Source organism: Lolium perenne, chromosome 3, assembly GCF_019359855.2.
Source record: "Lolium perenne isolate Kyuss_39 chromosome 3, Kyuss_2.0, whole genome shotgun sequence".
NCBI classification, from domain to species: Eukaryota; Viridiplantae; Streptophyta; class Magnoliopsida; order Poales; family Poaceae; genus Lolium; species Lolium perenne.
The window spans coordinates 289,046,790-289,058,463 of record NC_067246.2 but is presented as its reverse complement, the minus strand read 5'-3'; the positions used below and the strand labels follow the sequence as shown (position 1 = coordinate 289,058,463).

The window sequence follows — 11,674 nt, the reverse complement described above, 5'->3', positions numbered from 1 at the left end:
AACATCCCCTCATATTTACTCTTAACTACAGTCCGAAGAAGCCTTTTGTCATACATCTTGCATGTGTTATGTGTTCATACTTTAAATAGAAGGCGGCAACAACAGTAAAAATCATGACCGTCCATGAAGTCACAGAGAAGATGTGCAACCACTGGAAAAGCTGAATCGAACCTAGATTATCACCAGTAACCACACGAGCACCACTGAAAGAAGGGCATCTGCCTCCAGCTTCCCTCCGGCATGTGCAAACTCAATACCTGCAGCACCGAACACTGCTTGGGGATTTGTCGCCACATGGTCGATCCTCTCAGCACGTTTTACACTGGAATTTGCCCTGCAGGATTTCGATTGGGAATTTTTCCTGCGTTGTTGATTCCGTCAATGGCGTTCAAGCGATCCTCAAGGAGATCAACGACCGACCTGCACATGGATTCCCTGCCTCCATCACGATAGGCGCACAAGCAGTAGCACTGCAGAAAAAAGGGAAAAACTAAAAAGACGCGCAACGGTTTCCATCCACCAAGGACTCACCGACGAACACACCACCGATAGTATCGACAACCTGCCCAGGACTTCGCCGGCTAGGGTAGGGTGCAAGGGCATGCCGCCGGTAAAGAACTGGAGCTCATCCCGGTCGTGGCTTTGTCCAGAGTTCTGTATGGCACGTTGTCAGAGCGCTCTGCATAGAGTCACAATAAGATTGAAGAAAAACATCAGATTCCTCAATCACGCACTTACCCATGCCAGAGATTGAATCAACAAATTGCAGCCCTCCTTGCTTGAGAGAAATGGGCGGTGACCCTGGTGGCGATGAAGTTGAGCTAGTAAATCAATTGGTGGCTGCTTGTGAAATCGACGCCCTCCAATCTGAGGTGCGCTCCAGCCTGGAGCTCGATGCAGTGGTGACTTTCCTCTCCGGCACGCGGCACCCCTCCCTTGAAGCTCGGGGCCTGGAACGCGGTGCATCCTGGAGATCGACGGAGACGGCAACCGCGACGGAGACCACACGCTGGATGATTAGATTCCAGGGCGGAGTCTAGGTCGCCGGAGCTGGGGAACTTGCAAGCGAGGGCGGCAGCGGCCATGAGAACGCAGGAGACACGAGGATGTGCGAGGTCGGGGACCCATCACCCGCCATGGACATGGCTAGGTAGGCAGCTTGGTGATTGGGGCGGCGCAGAGGTGAACGCATCTGGCGGAGGGGTTGGGACGGAGGATCGAATCGTGGCTTTGGGTTCTTCGGGGCAGAGGATGGAAAATAACGAACCGGTAAAGGACTTACCAATGGCATGGGGGGTAATTTAGTTCAAATTCGATGGCAGTTTAAAAACGGACGAAATTTTTGGGGAGAAATCTTACTTCCTTTATTAGTAGGTAAAGATAAGAAGTATTGAATGGAAATGTTCATAGGCATACAAATTGATCCGGAGGATTAAAATAAAAAACATGACGACCTACGTCAAGAGAGGTTGCCATTCTAGCTAAATTATGGGGAAGTGCTTTACACCGACCTGCTCAGTAAGGAGCAGATGCCGCACACCCTCCGGCCATATGTGGGCTCGGCCCATCAGACACGTATTTACCTTTTTTTTACGTTTTTAATCAAAAGAATTACTGGATCAAGTTGGTAATTTTTGAATTGAACATTTTTAAAATCTGACCAATCCTTTAGTTTTTGAACAATTTCGAATATTGAACAATTTTAAAATTTGCAAATTTTTCGAATTTGAATACGTTGAACAATTTTTGAATTGTAACGAATTTCAGATCTGAACTATTTTCAAAATTTGAACAAATTTCGAGTCTGGACATTTCTCAAAATTTGAACAAATTTTGAGTCTGAACACTTTTCGAATTTGAACAAATTTCAAATCTGAATATTTTTTGAATTTCAAGATTTAAAATTTAAATATTTTGAAAATTTCAATTTTGAACAAATTTCGAATCTAAACATTTTACAGATTTGAACAATTTTCGAACCTGAAAAATTTGAACAACTTTTGAGTTTGTTTTTTTATTTGAACATTTTCGAATTTTTAAATTTTTGAGTCATAACAATTTTCGACCGAAAAAATACTAAAGAAAAAAGAAGAGAACAGAAAATAAAATAAGAAAATTCCCGAAAAATGCGAATTGGGCCCGGCCCATATGGGGCTGTGCGGCGCCGGCGGTGTATAGGATTCGCCAAAAAAACGGATCGATCGCTTTTTCAGTTTGATTGGAAGCAATTGGTTGGTAAAAGCGTTTGATTTTTAAAAAGTTATTAGAATATAAAAATTGTTCAGTTTTTAAAAACATTTTCAGATTTTTTGAAAAAAATAAATTTAAATAATATCTAGAATTGAAAAATGTTTAGATTTTTAAAAAGTTCGGATTTTAAAATTTTAGATTTGAAAAAAAATGTTCTGATTTTAAAATTTAATTTTTTTAATGGAGTGGGAAGAGGAGTGGGATTAAAGTTTAGTTCCACATAAAAAATTTGGATCGAAATTAGACCATCTTATAAAGTGGGTTATGCACCACTAGCAAGTGAGTGAGAAAAGGAGTGGTACACACACGCTCCTCCTCCCCCTCCCCGCTCGTTTGTCCCAACTTGACATGTCACGACACGCTACGCCATGTTCGTGATTGAGCCTCGAGCCGAGACTTGCTTTCTTTTTGTTGTTAAGGAAAACGAATAGAGTTTTAGACGGACGTGTTGCAGTTAGTCAGTTTGGATCACTCCCGGACCATGGGATATTTGTAACAGACTCGAAACGTGCGATGTGAGCGTGGTCCACGTTGCTTATGGTTTCCTGAGCCTATATATATAATCTCTTACCCAACTGCCGCGCAGAAACACATCTGAACACAAGTTAGGATTTTGTCACTTCTCTCTGCTTGCACCGCCACCATAGCTTACTCCATCCAGCCCGCCGGCGTGCACCGAGGAACAAGAGAGCAGGTCCGCTGAATCGCCTTTGCGATCCTGCACATGGGAGGGTGAATTAGTTTTTTGGAAGCACTTTGCGCGACTGCTCAACCTCTTCATCACGGGTCGTCTACCGGATAAGTTGGATGGTGCCGCCTACCATCGTCTCCTTCGCCGTCTTCTTCGACGTTGTCGTCAACAATATCACCGCTGCATCGACCACTACTTCATCTGCAACAAATTGGTACGTGCGTTATATTTCCATCTGTTTAGTGATGGATGTTGTACTGCATGATATGCTCTTGTTCACGTTGGTTAATGCATCTAGTATATTTGTATTTCACATGTTAATAGAAATTGTGTCTAATTATCCAATAGTTCTTTCAGGGGCATATTATTCTTCAGACGACTAGGCTATTAGAGGCAGCCCAACTATCTGATACAAAACGGATGATTTGTGTATTTTCTTTCTTAGTGGCTTAAACGGCTAGTTTTAGCCCCACTATACCCGTTTGTGGATAGGGTTTGCAACACTACTCCAATATTTTCATACCTGCAAAAACTTACTTTGAGAGAGGAGGTAACCCTAGGCAAGATCTTTGCATCTCCTCTCTTTTGACTGATTATTTTTGTAATTTGAGCAAGCTCCAAGATTTCCCCTAAGATCTTGCTACGCTTGGAGCTTGAGGGCTCGGAAGACTTTGAGATCCCAAAGCCACTGGCATTGCTCACCAAGGCATCGATCCTGCTGACTGCAATGTTAAATCCATTATCATGACCATACAATTCTACTAGGAAACTATGTAGATACATGAGAAATTCAAATCTGACCAGTCCCTGACTGCTTCTCACTTTGCATTAAAAAATATTTTTTCTGAATTATGGGTCGGGTGACCCCTCTGAATATCAGCATTTATATGTCGCCCTAATCAAATGGGAATCATGGTTTAGGGATTTTCGTGAGAAGGTGAATATGCCGTCCTAATACTCTAATATAAATTATCAAACTTAAATTGGTTGAGTTGAGTATTCATCACCATTTTTTATTTTGTGCTGGTTTATGTTGTGCAAAGCATAAAACAATGGTGTAATTTTGTACTAATTATGTACCTGTTTAATATAATAAAACATAGAAAATACACTGTGTGGAAGATGGAATACTTGGGGCGTTGCATCACGAGCATAGTTTGCAGCCGCCCTCGAAGAATAGGAGGATGCCTTTGAAACGCTTTCCGGTGAGAAAAGCTGGAATGATAGAGAAGAAATAACAGGCGACACGGCTCCCCTGCTCGACCTTCCATCAGAAGTCTCAGTGAAATGCTGCTAGATCAGTGGCAGCAGATGAGGAAATCAAATTTACATGAATAAAACTAAAGGTCAAGGGCCAATCTACCTCTTCGGTTTAGTTCAGACCCACAGGGCCTGTGATCATGCTTCTTCAAAGCTATTCAGAGAGAAAGAGAGGAAAGAGATGTCTTACTCTGAGCTTAATTGTGTAAGACAGTTGAGTAATACATCCAACCCAAGATAATCTGAAGTGCCAAGGTCCACCCTGACCACATAAATAGAAGATGATTTCCAGAATAGTATAAACAACTTTACAAGCTTCAAAACTATTGAATATTTCCAATTCATACCATACTCTGCCCCAACTGTCTTGAAACTCAACATCACTGATATCGTGGAAAGATGAAGGCATCACAGCAGAAGCTTCATCAGAATCATACGAAGGGACGAAGGGTCAAAGTCCAACAATGAATTGGCCAGCTGAAGTCAAAACTGACAAAATCAGAAGTCTAAAAGAATGAGAGCAACAAGTCACTACTATAGAAAAGAAGAAGAAACATGCAAGATTATATCGATAAACTTACAATGGCTACATAGATGTTGTAACCAGTTGATACATACTAATAGGCAACACTACTGTAAAGCATGAACCTCTAGTGTACTACTGCCTCCGATCCAGAGTTCCAGACTCTAGTTTTCTCGCTCGCAGCTTCTGTAGCTCGCAACTTCGCGTTCTCGAAAAAAAAGACTCTAACCTCGCACCCGAACGCACCAGGAACGGAGCGGCGCGGCAAGTGGCAACCCTAGGAGCGGAGCGGCGACCGGCGGCCGGCGGCGACCGGCAGGAAGCGGCCAGGACGCCAGCCCCAGGTACCGACGCCATCTTATTCCCTACCCTCAATCCAGCAATGCCTCAATCCCTAATGGCCGCATCGCACTAGCGCTAGTGCTGCCGCATCGCATTTGTCTCCAATTTTAGCAGTACCAAATTAGCAATTTAGCTATTTAGGAGAGTAGTAGACTATACCAAATTAGACCGGCTTTTGTGAACTTGGTGCATGTGAACCCACTTTTTCAAAAGTGGGTTTGTGATTTCAAAACATGTTTCAAAAATCGAAACACAAAATGATTGCAAAGATGATCTCAAACATGTGCCCTAGACATTAGTTTCGTTCTAAAAAAACATTTTATTTTGGCTCGGCAAAAAAGTGAAATTTTACTGGGCTATATAGCAGTATATATGTGACGTATTTTGTCTTTTTTAGATTCTGAAATAAAAAAGTGGTTTCTTCGCGAAAACTTTCTACGCACACATGAAACATGCATACGTACCCCGATATTTTTATTTCAGAATTTTTTCACATTTCGAAAATGCATTTCCAACCTGGGTTCACGTGCACCCAGGTTCAGCTGGGGCTTTTCACTATAGCAGATAGATAAGTAGTATAACTTTTTGGATGCCATTACTGCTTTTTTTTTTGCAACGAATACACGGCCTCCAATTCCATGCGCAAACACAACCACTGACTGACATATATATGCTTCAGATTGAATTCTAGTACTCCCTCCGGTTCATATTAATTGACTCTAATATGGATGTATCTAGACACATTTTAGTTCTAGATACATCCATATTGAAGTCAATTAATATGAATCGGAGGGAGTAGCAAGTCAGAGTTCATATGCCTTACGGGTTCCTCTTTGGTTCTAGTATCTCTCTACAACGATTGCGATCAGGAATTGTTCCGGATTTCTATGTGCACACGGGTTTCTCCGTGCGTTTGGATGTTTTCTCCTATATAAACCATTACGATCACGAATCGTTTTGCCTTCTGTTTAATTTAAAGTTAGATAGATTTCGTTGAGTAGAGTGTCAAATCTTGGCCCCTGTCCTATAGTTCTTCGGCGCCCGCAGACCTCCGTTCCGGCGAGGGCCCGGAGATGACTAGCTGCTGCAGCCCGTGCCTACACCCCCAAACCCAGGCAAGTGAGGATGGCGCCGGAGTGACCCGCCTGCCCGCGGCGGCTGCCTCCCTACCAGACAGCGATGATCTCCTCTGGGAGATCCTCCTACGCCTCCCGCCTCAGCCGTCCTCTCTCCCGCGCGCCTCCGCAGTTTGCAAGCGCTGGCGGGGCATTCTCACTGACCCCAAGTTCCACCGCCAGTTCTATGCACACCACCAGAAAGCTCCCCTCCTCGGCCTCTTCTCCTGGAGCTGCCAGGATATCAAGTTCATCCCCATCCTTGACCCGCCAGACACCATACCTCCGCAGCGATTCGATCTTGGTCCCAACGGCAACAGCAACAGTGGCCGCCATTCCTCCATGCTCGATTGCCGCCATGGTCTCGTACTCATCAAACACGAGCTGCGGAAAGCGGTTGCTGTGTGCGACCCCATCACCGGCGAGCATTACCATGTGGCCGTTCCTCCGGATTTCGATTTGTTCTATCTAAAGGGGGCGGTGCTGTGTGCCGCAACCGAACTTGGCCATGTGCACGGCGGCTGCCACTCTAGCCCTTTCAAGGTGGTTCTGCTCTCCAAGTGCCAAATAGACGATCGACAAATTGCTTGTGTTTACTCCTCGGAGACTGGCGTATGGGGAAATCTCATCTCAACAGAGGCCTGGTGTGTGCTTCTTGCTAAACCTCCGGTCCTTATTGGTAATTGTCTTTACTGGTTGTCCATAGACGAAGACATACTTGAGTTTGATTTGGACATACTTGAGTTTGATTTGGATGAAAACACCCTATCTGGGATCATGGGACCTCCCGTTACAATTGATACTGTCCATGAAAACCACCAGATCATCCAAGCTGAGGATGGCGATCTTGGGTATGCCGTGTTGTCTAATCTTCGCTTCCAAATATGGCACATGAACGTCAATGGTCATGGCGTTTCCACATGGATGCCATGGAAGACCATTGAAATGCACCCAATTCTTTCTCAGAAAGAGGGAGTGTGGGGACAACTGCTGGGGTATGATGAGGATACTGAGGTTATGTTTATAGATGTTCACTTCAGTGTCTACATGGTTCATATTAAGTCGATGCAATCCAACAAACTTTATAAATCCCTCCGTACTAATGCTATCTATTATTCTTTCAAGAGTTTCTATACACCAGGTGATTCCCATGCATAGTCCTTATATTGTAGGAGTAACATAATCTGGTTCCCTTTTGTACATAATTGCTCGAATACCTTCTTTCAGATTTTTAAATGTTCACTAACAAGTCCAGCTTACCAGTTAGCCATTTGCTGGATTTTTGAACTGTATTTTTTTGTATGTTATCATTAGTTGTCTTCATGAGTAAATATATGTAAAATAAAATGTCACCTACTAACCTAATTGGCCTGTTTGGAATCTCAAAGCTACTTATATTCCTTTATCCAGTACTTTTATATGTTTTTAACTAAAATAATAATATCTTCCGTTGAAGCCATACCTTCTGAAATCATATTTATTGTATGTGAACACAAATGATATTGTTTTTGCCACCTGTCGAAGACCACCCTGCAAGTGACTACCACATTCGTAGAACTCAAAAAGAAATTGCATCTAAGCAGGTTCAGTGTATTGAAAACTGCATACACAAAACATATAAAAACACAGCTGACATACTTAATCTTGTATGCTGGACATGAAGAAGATGAGTTTACATGAGATAAATTCTATACCATGTCTTGGTTCTTAGCAGCTAAATTCCTTGTGATGAAGTAGCTAAGCATATTGTTTTCGAAAACCCGATTCCTTGCATTTATAATAGATGGTAGTTTTTCTATCTGTTGCTAGATGAGAAGCGAGTAAAATGAGAGTTCTGGAAATGAGTTATTTTGCACAAGTTATATATGTTAGCTCGTCTGTGTAGCTGACTCACTGTTGCCTTATATTATCCATTTGTCTTTTCTTTGAACTGTTGCTACTTGTCTGACTTCTTATGCTTCTAGGCATAGCTATTCCTGGTGAGTTTGATGTAGCTGAAATCTTGCACAATACGTAGGATGACTTGTTTGATGTGATATGTGCTGAAATGGTTCAGTGGGTAAGATCTTTTTTTGAATATAGCATGAGAGATTTGGATTGCTTGATTTTGTCTATGGAAAATATGGCTGCCAACACTCACAAAAACTACTGTCCATTTGGCTATATGTATTTACACATGTGAATAATAGAGAAAACTTAAAATGATGGTGACCCAAAATAACATGACTCCGTTTTTGGTTCGTAGCATTCTCCCTTCATAATCTATAATCTGAAATAAATATATTGGCCCTTTCCTTTTGGCTTCAACTTGGGCAGAAACCAACTTCTGCTTAGCTTGCCATGTGGGGAGAAGCTCTAAACAAATCAATAGTCCATTTTGTTATCATTAGTTTATTACAAACATCAATTGCAGCATTCATCTCCCATCCTAACAAAATATAGAGTCCAATGGCTTCAAGGATTTATTTGTTCTCATATGTATTCGTAGGAGATGTATCCATAAATATGTGCCACTACCTCTTCAAGATCTGCTCTTTGTTCTGATGTGCTGAAAATAATTTTATTTCTCCAGGTGACGGAATGGCTGCTGCAGTTCTCACTGAGTCTGTTGCATTGCATCTGTCGAAGCCATACCTTCTGAAATCATATTTATTGTATGTGAACACAAATGATATTGTTTTTGCCACCTGTCGAAGACCACCCTGCAAGTGACTACCACATTCGTAGAACTCAAAAAGAAATTGCATCTAAGCAGGTTCAGTGTATTGAAAACTGCATACACAAAACATATAAAAACACAGCTGACATACTTAATCTTGTATGCTGGACATGAAGAAGATGAGTTTACATGAGATAAATTCTATACCATGTCTTGGTTCTTAGCAGCTAAATTCCTTGTGATGAAGTAGCTAAGCATATTGTTTTCGAAAACCCGATTCCTTGCATTTATAATAGATGGTAGTTTTTCTATCTGTTGCTAGATGAGAAGCGAGTAAAATGAGAGTTCTGGAAATGAGTTATTTTGCACAAGTTATATACGTTAGCTCGTCTGTGTAGCTGACTCACTGTTGCCTTATATTATCCATTTGTCTTTTCTTTGAACTGTTGCTACTTGTCTGACTTCTTATGCTTCTAGGCATAGCTATTCCTGGTGAGTTTGATGTAGCTGAAATCTTGCACAATACGTAGGATGACTTGTTTGATGTGATATGTGCTGAAATGGTTCAGTGGGTAAGATCTTTTTTTGAATATAGCATGAGAGATTTGGATTGCTTGATTTTGTCTATGGAAAATATGGCTGCCAACACTCACAAAAACTACTGTCCATTTGGCTATATGTATTTACACATGTGAATAATAGAGAAAACTTAAAATGACGGTGACCCAAAATAACATGACTCCGTTTTTGGTTCGTAGCATTCTCCCTTCATAATCTATAATCTGAAATAAATATATTGGCCCTTTCCTTTTGGCTTCAACTTGGGCAGAAACCAACTTCTGCTTAGCTTGCCATGTGGGGAGAAGCTCTAAACAAATCAATAGTCCATTTTGTTATCATTAGTTTATTACAAACATCAATTGCAGCATTCATCTCCCATCCTAACAAAATATAGAGTCCAATGGCTTCAAGGATTTATTTGTTCTCATATGTATTCGTAGGAGATGTATCCATAAATATGTGCCACTACCTCTTCAAGATCTGCTCTTTGTTCTGATGTGCTGAAAATAATTTTATTTCTCCAGGTGACGGAATGGCTGCTGCAGTTCTCACTGAGTCTGTTGCATTGCATCTCGGTGGTGGGCAATGTTTATATTTCTTAACGTGCTTAGTATAGCCAAGTTTTCTAATGTAGTAATATGTTCTGAGAACCTAATTGTGGGAATTTGAGCTTCCCCAGATATCAGGCAAGTCGGATTCCGTTGTATTTTTTATTTTTTACATGGTTGTTCTTGGCAGCACTTATCCTTAGCCATGAGAGTTTAAGTCCCAACTATGACCTAAATTTATATGTTTTTGTATGCTCCCCAGCTGTGTTTTGACAAGTATATCGTCACCATTGATCTAATGTGGAATTGCACATCATCCAGTACTGCTATGTTACTGTTCATGCTATATTATTAATATTTGGCTATCCAAATGAATCCGACCTGACACGTAGGGTTTTAGTTCCATTTTCACGTCTGCATGCATGACTGAACTTAGTGTAGCTGAAACTAGGAATGTTGTTACTGGACAGAGTCAGACTTGACAAGTTCTTAACCCGCCGACTAAGGGTGTGTTTGGTAGCCCGGTTGGCCCATCTCATCTCATACAAGCTGAGCTCAGCTAAGTTGACCACATACAAGTGTGTTTTAGTGTGTTGTGTTTGGTAGGTTGTATGAGCTGAGCTGTGCTCAGCTGAGATCTTGTTTGGTGTCATGTATGACTTGAGCCATACCATACAAAATAAAAAGCAATGAGGTCCCTGAATACAAAACCCAAAAGCAATCGGGTCCTTGTATACAAAAACAAAAGGCAATCAAGTCCCTGGACACAAGGCCGAGCTGCTCCTGCGCGTGTCGTCGGGGAGAGGAGCCGCCGCCGGAGAGAGGACTCGCCGCCGGCGAGAGGAGCAGCCGCCGGAAGGTCGAGCGCCTCTTGCTCCGCTGCGCGGTGAGGCCGACCTGCCCGTTCTGCTCGGTTTCCGGTGGTGAGCTCGGGCTGCTGGGTTGCCGGTCGTGAATTTGTGTTGCTCGGTTGCTGGTGAGGCACCTGCTACTCGCCGGTGCCGGACAAGGCCGGAGAGGCGGCATGGCCTCCCGCCTGCTCCGTTGCCGGTCGGGAGAGGGCCGGACCTGGAGAGTTGGGGCAGTGGCGGGCGCTAGGCAGCTGAGAGAACTACTGTGAGATTGGTCTGCGGGGGGGAAATGGAGTGGTGGAGGAGATGCGGGGCAGTGACCCCTAGCGGGCGCGGGGCGTTTTCCGGATGGAGTGAGCTAGGCTGAGTTGCGAAGCTCGATTCGAGCTTCTCAACTGGGCATGGCCGAGGAGCCGTTTTCGCATGAAGTGGGCATAGCTGAAGGCAGCCGACCCGACCTAACAAACATCAAATAGTGGGATGAGGCGGGAATCTCTCAACCGAGCCGGCCTAACAAACACGCCCTAAGGTTACTACCATCGTTCATGTTAGAGATACTAGTACAAATGCCCGCGCGTTGCTGCGTAAGTGTAAAAATTAGAGTTTGACTAGATGACCGGTTGCGCTATCGCGCAAATGGCAGAATCAAATTGGAATTCAAACCGTAAGTTTCAGCTTATTTGAGTATTAAGAATTATCACGTAACTTAACTGCTTCAGTATCGCTTCAGTATCTTGCAGACACACCATTTCATCAAGGTGTTGCAGTACGATATGACAATTTAGTATAATTTTACACCATTTTTTCAGCTTTTATGCTTTTGTATAAGCTCCACCACCAAATTTTGATTATTGTATAGAAAGAGGTAGCATCA

At 42.8% G+C, this 11,674-nt stretch overlaps 1 long non-coding RNA gene across 1 annotated transcript; it reads right to left on the bottom strand.

Moving 5' to 3' along the window:
- On the bottom strand, positions 1-1,353 carry LOC127338804 (uncharacterized). Its single transcript, XR_007874511.2, has 3 exons — positions 739-1,353; positions 532-654; positions 1-420 (listed from the first exon to the last, which is right to left on the bottom strand). It is a non-coding gene; the product is annotated as an uncharacterized lncRNA (long non-coding RNA).
- Positions 1,354-11,674: the final 10,321 nt, after the last annotated feature.